The 18,093-nt window shown below is 43.8% G+C and overlaps 2 long non-coding RNA genes across 2 annotated transcripts; one reads left to right on the top strand and one right to left on the bottom strand.

The window, feature by feature from the left end:
* Positions 1-86: 86 nt before the first annotated feature.
* Positions 87-8,218, top strand: LOC140202113 (uncharacterized). Its single transcript, XR_011886999.1, has 3 exons — positions 87-217; positions 4,512-4,555; positions 8,159-8,218. It is a non-coding gene; the product is annotated as an uncharacterized lncRNA (long non-coding RNA).
* On the bottom strand, positions 4,414-17,587 carry LOC140202114 (uncharacterized). The gene is made up of 3 exons (XR_011887000.1): positions 17,367-17,587; positions 16,050-16,180; positions 4,414-4,734 (listed from the first exon to the last, which is right to left on the bottom strand). It is a non-coding gene; the product is annotated as an uncharacterized lncRNA (long non-coding RNA).
* Positions 17,588-18,093: the final 506 nt, after the last annotated feature.

Here is an 18,093-nt window from a genome sequence, read left to right as displayed (position 1 = left end):
CACATATTAAACCTGTCATTCAAAGGACAATTCACATTACCAATGTTAAACTCTACCTCAATCTTTACTATCTTTCAAATGAAGGTGGGTCTTCGAAAGTCTTGGCCAGTATTCTCGTCAGTATCCTCGTACTCGTCCTCTTATTCTGCATCTTAGTAACAGCAATATGCTATGTGAAAAAATGGGCATGTTTTCAACAGAGATTGAAGCCAGAAGGGTAAGTAACATTTTATTTTGTATCTTGTTTATCTCCACTTTCTTATGTTCTTATGAATCCCTGAGCCTATCAAAATGAACTTAACAAGCTTAAACAGAAAGCACCAGGAGACTGCATTACAAAGAGCAAATCACTGAAGAAAAACACAATTGTAACACTCGTTTCGCCTAGCGGCTTAATCTAGGGGGTGATAACACCCCCCCCCACCTGCCCAGACAAACTTAAGAAATCTCGTTTGGGTGGATGTTGCGCGATGTGTCCCCTGTTACAAATCAGCACCCCAAAATAAGAAACAGTACACAACATGTGATTAAATTATTAAGCTTTATAACTCTTACTTTGACTATATAGTTAGTAGAAAAACAAAATATAAAAGAAAAAGGGCCCAGATCTTATAGATTATTATTATGATTAACCAGCCTGTGCACAAAGTTGGAGCTCACACAGTCGTTCTTCTTCCAGCACCGGTCTCCTCCAAGCATCGCCGACCTTCGGACCCCTGCTCCAAGTCCACCCGGTCCGGTGATCTACCAAATCTCTCAATTCGCATCTTCTCTCTCTCTCTCTCTCTCTCTCTCTCTCTCTCTCTCTCTCTCCCCCTGGCAAAAACCCACGAAATCAACTGCTTTCAGAATCACAAGACAGGGCAACAAAATCCTGATTGGCTAACATGCAGCCAAAATCCTGTTATCTCCAACCATAACCCAAACATTGCTGCTACAAAAAAAAACCAATACATTAGCAGTGAACCCTCACAGCGCGTTGCACAAGGAACTCTAAATTATTAAAAAATCTCACTAAACAACAATTAACAATTCAGTTGTTTGAAACCTCAGAGCCCAGCAGTCTCCAGCACTCCACACAGGCCTGAAGAACTCATTAGAGGATGTAGTACAAGAGCCTGAAGACACACACTCAACATTTCAGGATCATCCTCTCCTCCACCATTTGATTGCTGAATGGACAATGAACCCATGAACAATAGCTGACTATTTATTTTTGCTTTCTTTTTGCATTACTTATTTAGCCTAAAATGTTACACATGCAAGCCTCTCACCAGGGTCATACACCAACTTGGCTCGTTCGCTGACTCCGCTAACAGCCACGTGATGCAGCGATGAGACGGCCATCTTTCATAACCAATGCACGTCGAGGGTTGGTACGATTTGGGGTTCAACCAAAGAGGAACGTCGAGATATTCTGATTCCAGGAGCCTCGATTTGAGTGAATGCTTGTAAATACTGTCCACACACAGTTATCGGTAGCCCAGAAATGACAGATCATACACCAACATAAAATTATGAAATGTATATTTCCCAATTTTCAACTTTATCAAACAGTTATACACAAACACACACACACACACACACACACAGTGTATATATGCACTTATTGTACTTTATAGTTTATGATTATTATTACGTATTGCAATGTACTGCAGCCACAAAACAACAAATTTCATGACATATGCCAGTGACATTACACTTGATTTTGATTCTCCCTGACGGTAGTAACAAGCAGGGGCATGTCTGGATAATATATGCCAGTGACATTAAACCCGATTCTGATTCTCCCTGACGGGAGTAACAAGCAGGGGGATGTCTGGGTGGTGAGGGTCCTGAATGGTGGATGCCGCCTTCTTGAGGCACTGCCTCTGTAATAGTTCTCGATGATGGGGACGGTTCTGTTCCCCAGCTGGCTGAGTCTACAACCCTCTTGCAATGTGTGTGTGTTAGAGCCTCTCTATCAGGCTGTTGTACAGTGAGTCACAATGGTCTCCACCGTCCATCTGTAGAAATTCGCAAGAGCTTTTGGTGACGCACCAAATCTCCTCAAACTCCTATTTTTGCTGAACTGTTGGCATTTCCACTTCATGACTGAATCAATGTGTTGCACTTCGGATAGATCTTTCATTTATTTATTTATTAATTGAGATACAGTGTGCAGTCGGCCCTTCTAGCACTAAACCGTGCTGCCCTGTTATTCCCCAACTCAACCCTAACCTAGTCATCGGATAATTTACAATGATGATTACCTGACCAACCGGTACGTCTTTGGACTGTGTGAGGAATCAGGAACGTCTGGAAGAACCCACGCCGTCACAGGGAGATCTTATGAAGTCTGTACAGCCAGCAGTGGGAATTGAACCTGGGTCACTGGTACTGTAAAGCGTTGTGCTAACCACTACACTACTGTGCTGCCAGCTTCTGAAATGTTGACATCAAGGAACGGAAAGCTGCTCACTCTTTCCACTGCTGATCCCTTCATCACTTCCTTTGAAAGCTCTTGTGTAAAGCCCTGACCTCTATCACCCAGAAGGACACGGAGCACGTGGAATGCCAGCAGAGGGCCAACACAACCCTCACTTGGAGATACGGTATCACTCCTTCATTGTCGATGGCTTTGAACCCCAGATCACATCACACAAAATGAATTGTTTACTTGACAGACTATAGCAATTGAAGGAGACAGTGAACTCCCTTCACAAGGTCTATAAGAATGAATATTTAATACAGGCATGTCTGATTTAAGGACATTTTTATTAATTTTGTTTATTTAGAGACAAGGTGAAAATGAGTAAAATTCAGTGTGTCCCTGTGAGGATCATCACTCCCTAAAGCCGGTCAGTCAGGCTGTTCTGCTTCTCAGCTTCCTCCTCTTCTCCAACATACCAGCGTGTGTCTCAGTCCCATCATTATCAATGCTGCTTTACCTTTGACATCCTGTGCTGAACAGAAACTGGTGGAATTTGCACTTGACTCAAATTTGGCAGTGTGGAAGGTTAGGAATATTGATCAGCAGGTGGTCTGGGCAGTGCCATGGTAGATGAAATGAATGCTGCATTTTGGAACATCAGGAGAAGGGTGGGGCACACATAATGAATGTGAGGACACTAACAAGTATTGAGGAATGGAGGGACATTGATGTAAAAAGTGCAGAGAACGTTCACCAGGATATTACCAGCAATGGAGCACCTCAGTTGTGGGGTAAGAATGGAAAGTCTAGATCTGTTTTCCCTTGAGCAGAGAAGGTTGATGAGTAACCTGAGAGACAGACAATGATTTGTGTGACAGAAAGAGGGGACACAAAATGCTTCGACGAACTCAGCAGGTCAGGCAGCATCTATGGAGAGGAATAAACAGTTGACGTTTCCAGCTGAGACAGTTTAGAGGGATATAAAATCAACTCTTCCTCCCAGAGGGTAGCTGGAGACGGGAATGCTCTGCCTGAGAGAGTGGTGGAGGAAGAGACTCTCACAACATTGTATTTATTTATTGAGATACGGAACAGAATAGGCCCTTCTGGCCCTTTGAGCCATGCTGTGCAGCAATCCCCTGATTTAAATTCCTCCCTAATCATGGGACGATCACCAATTAACCTCCCAACCAGTCTGTCTTTGGACTGTGGGAGGAAACAGGAGCACCTGAAGAACACTCACGCAGTCATAGGGAGAATGTACAAAGTCCTTGCGGGCAGCGACAGGAATTGAGCCGAGGTCACTGGTACTGTAAAGCGTTGTGCAAAGCATTACACTCCCACTGAGAAGTATCTCAATGAGTCTTTGAATTACCAGGACCATCAACAAAGGGCTGGAAATGGAATTGATGAAGAGGTGGGTCAGTATGTACAGGGTGGGCTAACGGACCTGTTTCTGTACAGTATGACTCCATCCAATATACCCATATTAACATCAGCCTCTGTGCTGACCAGGTACCTGAGCTGACCTGCTTATACCTTGTCTCTACTATCAGGATGAATGTCCGCTCGCAATTGAATGTGAGCCCCTGTTTATGCATTAGCAGATCCAGGATATTTTCACATGCAAAAATGGAACTGGGCATGGAAACCACTTTCTACTTTGTCCTCCTTCCCCACTCCTCACGTTTTTATTCTGGTGTCTTCCCCATTCCCTTCTAGTCCTGAATAAAGCTCTCAGCCTGAATTGTCAACAAGTTCTTCCTCTTCATAGATGCTACCTGACCTGAGTTCCTCCAGCATTTTGTGTGTATTACCTTGGATTTCCATCATCTGTAGTATCCAGTGTTATTGAAATCATCTAGTCCATTCCTATCTTAATCCTGGCAATCCTGCTGTGTAGTGTATTGAGGATGAGAGTAATCCAATCCCATCAAGAGTACTAGTACATGAAACAGACAACTGTTATCTTCACAAGACTTCATTATACCAGAAAAAATAATCTGACTAATTTCTCATAAAGCTGTTAAGTTGTTTCTAAGACATTAACATCTATCATATAACTAATTCACTAACATGATCTTCACCATTTCCTCAGGTGCTCTACTGAAGATTTGAACACAGTGTATGCCACAGTTACAGGTAAAAAGTTCATTTCAGTGATCATATTGAGAATTACTTCACATGATAGTTATGTTCAACAATGATTCCCAATGCAGGACAAGGGAGTAATCAATTGTTTCATCATCCTCAACAGCAACTCCAGTCCTGCCTTTTCACTCCTCTTCAATATATGCAGACAAATAAACATTCCTCATCCTCTGAAATAGAGAAGAATAAAGATTCACAAGCCTCATTAAAGCAAATTCATCATAACTTTGTCCTAAATAACAGACACCCGTACACGCAGACCATACCAAGAGGTAGACATGAAGCAAAACTCTCTGCTCTTTTAAGGCCTCAATTCCAATCAGGTCCTGTATCCAAACAATCCAAATTTAAGCACTCAACATCTGCACCAAATCAGAGGACAGCCTGCTACAGGGCACTGACACTGACTGGCTATCATTAGCTTTGAGTTAGCTTTAAAAAATTCTCAATTCATGCTCATTTTCTAAAGTTAGTTACTATCATTGCAAAATTAATAACAGAAATTTACCAAGACCAATAACATAAGACCATAAGATATAGGAGCAGACATGTCCTGACTAGTCAAGAATCTATTCACCTCTGTCTTAAATATATAGTAGACAATAGGTGCAGGAGTAGGCCATTCGGCCCTTCGAGCCAGCACCGCCATTCACTGTGATCATGGCCGATCATCCACAATCAGTACCCCGTTTCTGCCTTCTCCCCATATCCCTTGACTCCACTATCATTAAGAGCTCTATCTAACTCTTTCCTGAAAGCATCCAGAGAATTGGCCTCTACTGCCTTCTTAGATAGAGCATTCCAGAGATCCACAACTCTCTGGGTGAAAAAGTTTTTCCTCAGCTCCGTTTTAAATGGCCTACCCCTTATTCTCAAATTGTGGCCTCTGGTTCTGGACTCACCCAACGTCGGGAACATGCTTCCTGCCTGCAGCGTGTCCAATCCCTTAATAATCTTATATGTTTCAATCAGATCCCCTTTCATCCTTCTAAATTCCAGTGTATACAAGCCCAGTCGCTCCAATCTTTCAACATATGACAGTCCCACCATCCCAAGAATTAACCTCGTGAACCTACACTGCACACCCTCAATAGCAAGAATGGCTTTCCTCAAATTTGGAGACCAAAACTGTACACAATCCTCCAGGTGTGGTCTCACCAGGGCCCTGTACAACTGCAGAAGGACCTCTTTGCTCCTATACTCAACTCCTCTTGTTATGAAGGCCAGCATGCCATTAGCTTTCTTCACTGCCTGCTGTACCTGCATGCTTACTTTCAGTGACTGATGAACAGGGACACCTAGATCTCGTTGTACTTCCCCTTTTCCTAACTTGACACCATTCAGATAGTAATCTGCCTTCCTGTTCTTGCCACCAAAGTGGATAACCTCACACTTATCCACATTAAACTGCATCTGCCATGCATCTGCCCACTCACCCAACCTGTCCACGTCATCCTGCATTATCACAACATCCTCCGCACATTTCACACTGCCACCCAACTTTGTGTCATCGGTAAATTTGTGAATGTTACTTTTAATCCCTTCATCTGAATCATTAATGTATATTGTAAACAGCTGCGGTCCCAGCACTGAGCCTTGCTGTACCCCACTAGTCACTGCCTGCCATTCTGAAAGGGACTCGTTAATCCCTACTCTTTGTTTCCTGTCTGCCAACCAATTTTCTATCCGTGTCAGTACCCTACCCCCAATACCATGTGCTCTAATTTTGCCCACTAATCTCCTATGTGGGACCTTATCAAAGGCTTTCTGGAAGTCCAAGTACACTACATCTACTGGCCCTCACTTGTCCATTTTCATAGTTACATCCTCAAAAAATTCCAGAAGATTAGTTAAGCATGATTTCCCCTTTGTAAATCCATGCTGACTCAGACCAATCCTGTTACTGCTATCCAAAGGTGCCACTATTTCATCCTTTATAATTGACTCCAGCACCTTCCCCACGTAAAGATTTGGCATCCACAGCTGCCTTTGGCAACAAGTTCCACAGATTCACCACTCTCTGGCTGTAGAAATATCTCCTCATCTCCGTTCTAAAAGAACGCATGAGCAAGGACTTTCAAATTCTCATCCACTTGACCTTGGTTGAACTCAGACCTGTGGTCATGAGTAAACTAAAGAGCATACAGTAAGTTCTTTGATTAATCCTTTACTCCCAATTGAAAAGTTTATGGAATAGCCAGCTGAAAGCAGCTTTGCATTGAAGCATTAGCCTGCAAGGTGCTGCACACAAGCCAAACAAGATGAGAGCCCGTGGTCTTACAGGACAGATACGGACATGGGTAGAGCATTGGCTGACTGGCTGGAGGCAGAGTGAGAATAAAAAGGGCCTTAACTGGTTGGCTGCCAGTGACGAGTGGTGTTCTGTAGGGGATGGTGTAGGACCACTTTTTTCTCAGTTTGTGCCAATGATTTGAGTGACGGAATTGATGCCTTTCTGACCAAGTTTGTTAATGATATGAAGTTAAGTGGAGGGGCAGGTAGTATTGAGGAAGCAGGGATTCTGCAGAAGGACTTTGACAGATCAGGAGAATCGGCAAAGAAGTAGCAGATAGGAAGTGTATAGTCATGAACTTTGGTGGAAGGAATAAAGGTTTATACTATTTTCTAAATGGGGAGAAAATTCAGAAATCAGTGGTGAAAAGGGACTTGGGAGTCCTCATGCAGGATTCCCTAAAGGCTAACTTGCATGATAAGTTGGCGGGGAGGAAGTCAAATACAATGTTAGTATTCATTGGTAAGACCAGGTTTGGAGTATTGTGAACAGGTTTTGGCCCTTTGTCTAAGACTTGATGTGCTGGCATGGGAAAGAGCCACGAGAAGATTCACGAGAATGATTTCAGACATGAAAGGTATAATGTATGAGGTGCATTTGATAGCTCTGGGCTTGTACTTGATGAAGTTTAGAAGAATGAAGTGGAATCTCATTGAAACCTATCAAATATTGAAAGGCCTGGACAGAGTGGATGCAGAGGGGATGTTTCCTACTGTGGGGGGAGCCCAGGCCCAGAGGGTACAGTCTCAGAATAGAAGGAAGCCCCTTTAGAAACAGACATGAGGAGGAATTCCTTCAGCAGAGGGTGATGAATCTGTGGAATTCATTGCCACAGATACAATAGCTGTGGAGGTCAAGTGCATTTAAAGTGGAGGTTAACATGTTCTTGGTTAGTAATGGGATCAAAGGTTATACAGAGAAGACAGATGAACAGAGTTGAGAGGGATAATAAATCAGCCATGATGGAATGGTGAAGTAGACCTGATGAGCTGAATAGCCTAATTCTGCTCCTCTGTCTTACGGTTTACACTTTTGGTGTTAATTCCCCAAATAAGGCTTGATGCAGCTTGAATAACACAAAAGCAATGAATTCTGGCCTTTGAGTCACGTGTGAGTCTTGCTTGCCATGCCCCTGTGGAGGCTCCGATGGGAAATGCTTCACATGGCATGTTCTGCAGTTTGCTGTCCCTGTCTGAATGCACCTGATAAGGGTGAATGGAGGACTTTTCATCACAATGTGATTTCAGTTCAATTATCATTCTTGTGTTGCAACTCTCAAACAAATTCTCATTTTATTTCAGCTGAAACCGAGGTGAATACACAGGCAGCCACAAATATTACTGCAGTAAGTAACCTTCTTCAATATAACATTGAGGAATGTTTTCCATGAACACTTTTACTCCCTAATAAATCAGGTATTGAAAGTCTGTTTCACGAAGAAAAGGGGTCCCAGAACAGATTCCTGAGGTTCGCCACTGGTCACCGACCTCCATGCAGAATAAACAGCATCACTTACTTTAGAAATTACCTTGGGTTACCTATAGCCCTCTATTTTTCTAGGCTCCATGTACCTGTCTAGGAGTCTCTTAAAAGACCCTATCGTTTCCACCTCCACCACCGTCGCCGGCAGCCCATTCCACGCACTCACCACTCTCTGGGTAAAAAACTTATCCCTGATATCTCTTCTGTACCTACTTCCAAGCACCTTAAAACTGTGCACTCTCGTGTTAGCCATTTCAGACCTGAGGAAAAGCCTCTGACTATCCACATGATCAATTCCTCTCATTATCTTGTACACCTCTATCAGGTCACCTCTCATCCTCCATCGCTCCAAGGAGAAAAGGCCGAGTTCACTCAACCTATTCTCATAAGGCCTGCTCCCCAATCCAGGCAACATCCTTGTAAATCTCCTTTGCACCCTCTCTATAGTTTCCACATCCTTCCAGTAGTGAGATGACAAGAACTGAACACAGTACTCCAAGTGGGGTCTGACCAGGGTCCTATATAGCTGCAACATTACCTGTTGGCTCTTAAACTCAATTCCACGGTTGATGAAGGCCAATACACTCTGTGCCTTCTTAACCACAGAGTCAATCTGCGCAGCAGCTTTGAGTGTCCTATGGACTTGGATCCCAAGATCCCGCTGATCCTCCACACTGCCAAGAGCCTTACCATTAATACTATATTCAGCCATCATATTTGAGCTACCAACATGAACCACCTCACACTTATCTGGGTTGAACTCCATCTGCCACTTCTCAGCCCAGTTTTGCATCCTATCAATGTCCCGCTTTAACCTCTGACAGCCCTCCACACTATCCATAACACCCCAAAACTTCGTGTCATCAGCAAATTTACTAACCCATTTCTCAACTTACTCATTCAAGTCATTTATAAAACTCACGAAGAAAAGGGGTCCCAGAACAGATTCCTGAGGTTCGCCACTGGTCACCGACCTCCATGCAGAATATGACCCATCTACAACCACTCTTTGCCTTCTGTGAGCAAGTCAATTCTGGATCCACAAAGCAAGATTCCCTTGGATCCCATGCCTTTTTATTTTCTCAATAAGCCTTGCATGGGGTACCTTGTCAAATGTCTTGCTGAAATCCATATAAACTACATCTGCTGCTCTACCTTCATCAATGTGTTTAATTACATCCTCAAAAAATTCAATCAGGCTCGTAAGGCACGACCTGCATTTGACAAAGCCACGCTGACTATTCCTAATCATATTACGCCTCTCCAAATGCTCATAAATCCTGCCTCTCGGGATCTTTTGCATCAACTTACCAACCACTGAAGTAAGACTCACTGGTCTATAATTTCCTGGGCTATCTCTACTCCCTTTCTTGAATAAGGGAACAACTCCTGCAACCCTCCAATTCTCCGGAATCTCTCCCGTCCCCTTTGATGATGCAAAGAGCATTGCCAGAGGCTCAGCAATCTCCTCCCTCACTTCCCATTGTAACCTGGGGTACATCCTGTCCGGTCCCGGTGACTTATCCAATTTGATGCTTTCCAAAAGCTCCAGCACAGCCTCTTTCTTAATGTCTATATGCTCAAGCTTTTCAATCCACTGTAAGTCATCTCTACAATCGCCAAGATCCTTTTCTGTAGTGAATACTGAAGCAAAGTATTCATGAAATACCTCTGCTATCTCCTCTGGTTCCACACACACGTTTCCACTGTTACAATTGATTGGTCCTATTCCCTCAGGTCTTATCCTCTTTCAATGAGATCCCCACACATTCGTCTAAATTTCAGTATACTTCATTCCCACAATCATTATAGGATCATATATTCCTCTGCCTCCCTTCTATCTTTTTAACTCTGGCTTCTGCCTTCTTCCTTTCCGGCCCTGATGAAGAGTTCATGACCCAAAACATTGACTGTCCATTCACCTCCATAGATGCTGCCTGAGCTATTGAATTCCTCCAGGATTGTGTGTGTTGCTTCAAACTAATCGCATCGTCAGTATCTCTGGTGTCTAAGATCCCTGAGGTTACAACAGGGACTGTGTGTTTAGTAGCCAAATGTATCAATGTCCTGTGGGGATGGGTCAGATATAAACCAGGGGTGAGTGGTTAATTTCAGTACTGTAAACGTCTGTGTTTTTCTGTTCCAGTCAGAGCAATCAGAGATGTGTTATGCTGATATTCAGTTCCTACGACAGGAGACAGCTCCAAAAATTAAAGTCACCGAGGAAACAGCTGAATATGCCGTCATCAAACGTGCCCAGTGACTAAAAATAATTCTTCAGCAGCAGCAGCTTATTAAATATGTGTGTGCTTCTCGCTGGTAAAAATTAGCGCACGGGACTCCGGAACGTCACAACTTGCAACTCCCACCAACTACAACGTGATCCTACAATCACCACATCTTCTGCTCCCCACTCCTTTCTGCTTTCTACAGTGATCACTCTGTCTACAACTTCCTGGTCTGCCATCTCTCCCCACCCATTTCTTCCCATCCCCAGGGACTTTCCCCTGCAACTGCAGGAGATCAAACCCATATCACAAATTCACAGTCAAACAGAATGGAAACAGGCCATTCAGCCCATCTGGTCCATGTTGACCAAAATTCCCATTTAACCTCGTTCCACTTGTCCATGTATGGCCCAAATCCATCCAGACCTGTCCAATCCACATACCTGTCCAAATGACTTTTAAGTATTATTAATGTATCTACCTCAACCACTTGCCCTGGCAGTTCATTTCATATACTGGCCATTTTCTGGCTAGAAACATTGCCGTTCAAGTTCCTATTAAATCTCTCCCCTCTCACATTGAAACCTGTACTCTCTAGTTCTGGGAAAAGGACTCAGCACATTGAGTATCTTTGCCCCTTGTGATTTTATACAGCCCTCAGTCTCCTACACTGCAATGAATAAAGTTCCAACCTGCTCAACATCATGAGGAACATCTGGCAGCTCTTGAGCTGTATTCCCTGGAGTTCAGGAGAATGAGAGGGGATCTCATAGAAAGATTCCAAATGTTAAAAATTAGATATGGCAAAGTTATTTCCCATTATAGAAACATGTAAAATTTTGAAAGGGATAGATAAGATAGAAGTAGGAAAGTTGTTTCCATTGGTAAGTGAGACTAGAACTAGGGGATATTGCCTCAAGATTCAGGGGAGAAGATTTAGGATGGAGATGAGGAGAAACTGTTTTTCCCAGAGAGTGGTGAATCTGTGGAATTCTCTGCCCAGGGAAGCAGTTGAGGCTTCTTCACTAAGTATATTTAAGAAACAGTTAGATAGGTTTTTACATAGTAAGGGAATTAAGGGTTATAGGAAAAAGGCAGGTAGCTGGAGCTGAGTTTACGGACAGATCAGTCATGATCTTATTGAATGGCAGGGCAGGCTCGATGGGCTGAATGGCCTACTCCTGCTCCTATTTCTTATGGTCTTATAACTTGGACCCCTGAGTCCCGACAATATCCTCCATCTCCTCTTTTCCATTGAATGATATCTTTCCTGCAACAAAACTGATGACCAAACTCCAAATGTGGCTTCACTTCCACGTCCACCCTCAGCAGCATCCAGGGCCTGAAACAGCCCTTCCCCTATGAGGTGGGCATTATTGCCTCTCCTCCACCATTAGTGGTTGCACCTGGGCCTCCTCTACATCAGTGAGAACAGGTACAGACGGGGCAATCGCTTTGTTCAACACCTACATTCCTTCTTCCAGAAATGACCCATTTATGTCTGTCTCCACTACCTGCCAATCCTTTAAAATTGTGCAGTATCTGTGCTTATTGAATGGCTTCTGAAACTCCAAATACAATGAATAGACAGGGTCAGATTTACCCTGCTTCCTACATCCATAAAGGATGGACTGAAACATTTTCTAAATGTCCTGATCCGACTTGGGAAAATGGAGCCCCCCATCCGTTGATCTGGGTCGACCATGGATGTTGCATTCCAGCTGTCTACGTTGGATACACACGCCAGTCAGTAAGCCACGGCAGTACGACATGGAGAGTAAGTTGTTGCCTGGGCAGCGGGTTCCCCCTTTCCACACAGCGGATAAATCCAAAGCTATGGCCTTCCACCCTATTGTCTGCCTGCACTGCACTCTCTCTGTGACTGGCACACTTAATTCTGCACTCTGTTATTGGTTTATTTTGTCCTACCTCAGTGCACTGTGGTAATGATTTGATCTGTATGTACAGTGTGTAAGTTCTTCACTCTACCTCAGTACATGTGGTGACAATAAACCAGTTTAACAATTTACCCTCAGACCTGCCCTGTTGTTTATTAAGGTCACGGTGGTTCAATTGTAACTGCAACTCCATAATCCCATCCCCTCCAGTGACTTTTCTTCCTTTTGCTGATCAAGAGATCATCTCTTTCTGTTTTAAAGACTGAAAGGCTCTACTTCCAGTCTCCTTTGAGGAAGAGAGATCCAAAACCTCAACCATCAGAGAGAGAAAAAATCACCTCCTCTCCAAATAAAATGGACGACTCTTATTTTTAACCAGTGATGCTAATTCTGGATTCTCCTGCAAAGCTAAAGTAAATTTATTATCCAAGTACATGTTTACCCTGACCCTGGCCCCCCTCTCTCTGCAGATAACTGCCCTTGCCCCTTCTCCTCTCGGTAGAAGCAGTTCCGCTGGGCTCAGTAGCTCAGCCACAGGTGAAGACCAGAAGTTGGACTTGGTTGTCAGAGGCTGTTTGAGACCTTAAGACATTGGAACAGACTGAGGCCATCTGACCCGCCAAGTCTGCTCTGCCATTCAATCATGGCCGATTCTTTTTCCCCTCCTCAGCCCCACTCCCTGACCTTCTCCCAGTAACCCTTGATGCCGTGTCCAATCAAGAACCTGTCAAGCTCTGCCTTAAATACACCCAATGACCTGGCCTCCACAGCGGCCTCGGTAACAACTTCCACAAATTCACCACCCTCTGGCTAAAGAAATTTCTTCTGTAACTGAGTTTCTCAAGTCCCGGCAACATCCTTTTAAACTTCTCTGCACTCTTTCAACCTTATTTATATCCTTCCTGTAATTTGCTGACCAAAACTGAACACAATACTCCAGATTCGGCCTCACCAATGCCTTATACAACCTCATCATAACATTCCAGCTCTTATACTCAGTACTTTGATTAATAAACGCCAATGTACTAAAAGCTCTCTTTATGACCCTATCTACCTGTGACGCCACTTTTAGGGAATTTTGTATCTGTGTTTCCAGATCCCTCTGTTCTACTGCACTCCTCAGTGCCTTATCATTAACCCTGTATGTTCTACCTTGGTTTGTCCTTCCAACGTGCAATGCCTCACACTTGTCTGTATTAAACTCCATCTGCCATTTTTCAGCCCATTTTTCCAGCTGGTCCAAGTCCCTCTGCAGGCTCTGAAAACCTTCCTCACTGTCTACTACACCTCCAATCTTTGTATCATCAGCAAATTTGCTGATCCAATTTACCACATTGTCATCCAGATCATTGATATAGATGACAAATAACAATGGACCCAGCACTGATCCCTGTGGCACACCACTAGTCACAGGCCTCCACTCAGAGAAGCAATTCTCTATCACCACTCTCTGGCTTCTTCCATCGAGCCAATGTCTAATCCAATTTACCACCTCTCCATGTATACCTAGCGACTGAATTTTCCTAATTAACCTCCCATGCGGGACCTTGTCAAAGGCCTTACTGAAGTCCATGTAGACAATATCCACTGCCTTCCCTTCATCCACTTTCCTGGTAACCTCCTCAAAAAACTCCAATAGATTGGTCAAACATGACCTACCACGCACAAAGCCATGTTGACTCTCCCTAATAAGTCCCAGTCTATCCAAATGCTTGTAGATTCTGTCTCTTAGTACTCCCTCCAATAACTTACGTACTACCCATGTTAAATTTACCAGCCTATAATTTCCCAGATTACTTTTCAATCCTTTTTTAAACAATGGAACAACATGAGCCACTCTCTAATCCTCCGGCACCTCACCTGTAGACAGTGACATTTTAAATATTTCTGCCAGGGCCCCTGCAATTTCAACACTAGTCTCCTTCAAGGTCCGAGGGAACACCCTGTCAGGTCCCAGGGATTTATCCACTTTAATTTTCCTCAAGACAGCAAGGACCTCCTCCTTTTCGATCTGTACAGTTTCCATGATCTCACTACTTGTTTCCCTTAATTCCATAGACTTCATGCCAGTTTCCTTAGTAAATACAGATGCAAAAAAACCTATTTAAGATCTCCCCCATTTCCTTTGGTTCCGCACATAGTCAACCACTCTGATCTTCAAGAGGACCAATTTTATTCCTTACAATCCTCTTGCTCTTAATATACCTGTAAAAGCTCTTTGGATTATCCTTCGCTTTGACTGCCAAGGCAACCTCATGTCTTCTTTTAGCCCTCCTGATTTCTTTCTTAAGTATTTTCTTGCACTTCTTATACTCCTCAAGCACCTTATTTACTCCCTGTTTCTTATACATGTCATACAACTCCCTCTTCTTCTTTATCAGAGTTGCAATATCCCTTGAGAACCAAGGTTCCTTATTCCTATTCACTTTGCCTTTAACCCTGACAGGGACATACAAACTCTGCACTCTCAAAATTTCTCCTTTGAAGGCTTCCCATCTACCAATCACATCTTTGCCAGAGAACAACCTGTCCCAATCCACGCTTTTTAGATCCTTTCTCATTTCTTCAAATTTGGCCTTCTTTCAGTTCAGAACCTCAACCCTAGGACCAGATCTATCCTTGTCCATGATCAAGTTGAAACTAATGGTGTTATGATCACTGGAACCAAAGTGCTCCCCTACACAGACTTCCGTCACTTGTCCTAACTCGTTTCCTAACAGGAGATCCAATATTGCATCCCCTCTAGTTGGTCCCTCTATGTATTGATTTAGAAAACTTTCCTGAACACATTTTACAAACTCTAAATCATCTGGACCCCTAACAGTATGGGAGTCCCAATCAATATATGGAAAATTAAAATCCCCTACCACCACAACTTTATGTTTCCTGCAGTTGCCTGCTATCTCTCTGCAGATTTGCTCTTCCAATTCTCGTTGACTATTGGTTTTGTCTGATGGTCTTAAGAACATGCGGAGCCCTGTTGGCAGCTGATGGAGAACATCGTTTCAGATTCCTCCTACCCTATTTACTTTATTGTCTCCTACCTTTTTTTTGAAACCTTGTTATACTGTTTTACGATGGCTGGGAAAAGAACAAAAGCTTCTGCAAAAGGAAGAGAAACAGAAGATGAATCCCCAGTCACTGTGGAATCAATCAGTGACTTCCTTAAACGGCAAAAATCCGAATTCTCCGAGGAGTTTCAACGGATTAAAGGCAAATTAGATACAATCCAACAAATTTTAACTGAGCACGGGAACCGAATTCAGGAAAACACTGCGGATACACAGAAAACAACACAGCCGGAAAAGCGACCTATCCTTAGGCATCTAATAACGACGTTCAACACCTATATGATCCTAAAGATAAGGGGACATTCATCTCAGCTAGATGTCAACAGAATTACACACCGCACCTCCGTTTTGTAACAACTTGAACCCCTGCCAGCTGCTCGAGAAATCCTTGGTGATTTTCCTCATGCTCAGCACAGACCCCTGCTAATAACGGTTGGATCCCAACTACTTACTCATCCCTCTATCCCCAATCCCATATGGAACTTCAGAAAAGCAAACGGAGGAAAAATTCACCTGGCAAATCGACAATACGTGTAGAATGCCACTCACCGCCGAAAATGTCCACCGAATTCATAGATTCATGCTAAAATGCGCGAAAGAGGCAAAGTCGAGAGGCTATCGACAAGAATACATTCCGTGTTGCTCTAAAGAAAGCGAAGAACTTATTCAAGAGTTTTAAACAACAGGTTTACGACATACGACAACTTATGCTTTATTCAAATCGCGCCACAAAGACGGACGAAATACTGTCGATGGATGGAAATTGTAGAAAACATGGACTTCACTCCCTCCAGCAAACCTGTATGGATCCTCAAAAAACTAGACCCCAACACAGCACGAAAGCAAGAAACCAATTATCCAGTCAGTGCAGACACAACATATCAGACAAAGAGTAAAGCACACTTCTAATCATGAATTCGAAACACAAGACAGACACAAATACCAAAAACTTTACAAAGAGCGCGCCGAAAGATACCTTTACATTTCGAACAACACCAGCCGAAGTAAAACCCGGCTAGCAAAGCATTAAATCAGCAGAAACCGCCGGCAGCGACGGTATCGATGCAGAAATGCTGAAACATCTCAGAGGAGAGAGAATCAAGCGGCTGACTAGCGCTCTCACTGCTGTCAGAACAAAAGGGAAAATACCCCGAAGCTTGGAAACGTGTGAAAATCATTGCCATTCCTGAACCAGGAAAGGCTGCAGACGATCCCGCAAACAAGCGAAATTCTGCAGATGCTGGAAATCTAAGCAACAAACACAAAATGATGGAAGAACTCAATACTCAGAGTATCGTCGGAGTTTCGGGCCGAAACCCCTTCGGCAGGCGATCCAGCAAGTTTCCACCTGTTTCACTGCTCTGCAGTGCCTACAAACTTCTTGAGCGTGTTATTTTACCCAGAATGTTACCTCTGATAGATCTAGACACTAGAATACTACAGCACAATACAGGCCCTTCGGCCCTCGATGTTGTGCCGACCCATATATTCCTTAAAAAAGTCCTAAACTACCCCGTAATCCTCTATTTTTCTTTAATCCATGTGCCTGTCCAAGAGGCTCTTAAATACCCCTAATGTTTTAGCCTCGACCACCATCCCTGGCAAGTTATTCCAGGTACCCTCAACCCCCTGTGTAAAAGACTTACCCCTGATGTCTCTCCTAAACTTCCCTCCCTTAACTTTGTACATATGCCGTCTGGTGTTCGCTATTCGTGCCCTGGGAAACAGGTACTGTCTACCCACCCTGTCTATGCCTCTCATAATCTTACAGACCTCTATCAAGTCCCCTCTCATCCTTCTACACTCCAAAGTGAAAAGATCCTTACATACCGATCGAGCACGCCGGCTTCAGACAACACAATACCAGTGAACAAGTTCTCGCGCTCACATCGTACATCGAATCAGACTTTGAACTCAAAAAGCAGACCGGAGAGGATTTTCCGCTGCATACGACACCGTTTGGAACCAAGGCTTAATGTTAAAGCGAGCCCGAATCATCCCAGGTGAAAAGATCCTATCTCTCCTTCATAGAATGACTGGCAGCCGTTCTTTCTTCTGCCGAGGAAGTCACACCAGTCGCATATTGAAATTCCGCAATGGCGTCCCCAGGGGTCAGTTCTGACTCCAACCTTGTTCAATCTGTACCTCAGTGACCTCCCTGAAACCAGATCTGCTAAATTTGGATACGCTGATGACTGGACCATAGCCTTCCAACCGAACGATATCAAATCTGTTGAAAAAAAACTTTACCCACTATATTGTGACGCTCTGGGTGTGCGTGGTCGACAGTCCGCTCCTGCATCTCTAATGACCAGCACTGTTTATTGTTCTTGTGTTAAAATGCTTCTGTGGGATTATGGTGGAAAGTTATTTGCCTGTGTATTTGTGGGTCACCCCTACTCTAACCGGGGTGTGTGATGGTCACCTCCTCGTCTGTATGGGACTGGTGGGGTTCACTCTCCGGGTCATGATGCCTGGTCTGTTTTGCGCTCATCACAATGAAACACTGTGGGTTCGCGGAGAAGATGGGGAGGGGGATGAAAGGGCTGCTGTTATG

The sequence above is a fragment of the Mobula birostris genome, chromosome 8 (assembly GCF_030028105.1).
Source record: "Mobula birostris isolate sMobBir1 chromosome 8, sMobBir1.hap1, whole genome shotgun sequence".
Lineage (NCBI taxonomy): Eukaryota > Metazoa > Chordata > Chondrichthyes > Myliobatiformes > Myliobatidae > Mobula > Mobula birostris.
This window is presented reverse-complemented; position numbering and strand designations above follow the sequence as displayed.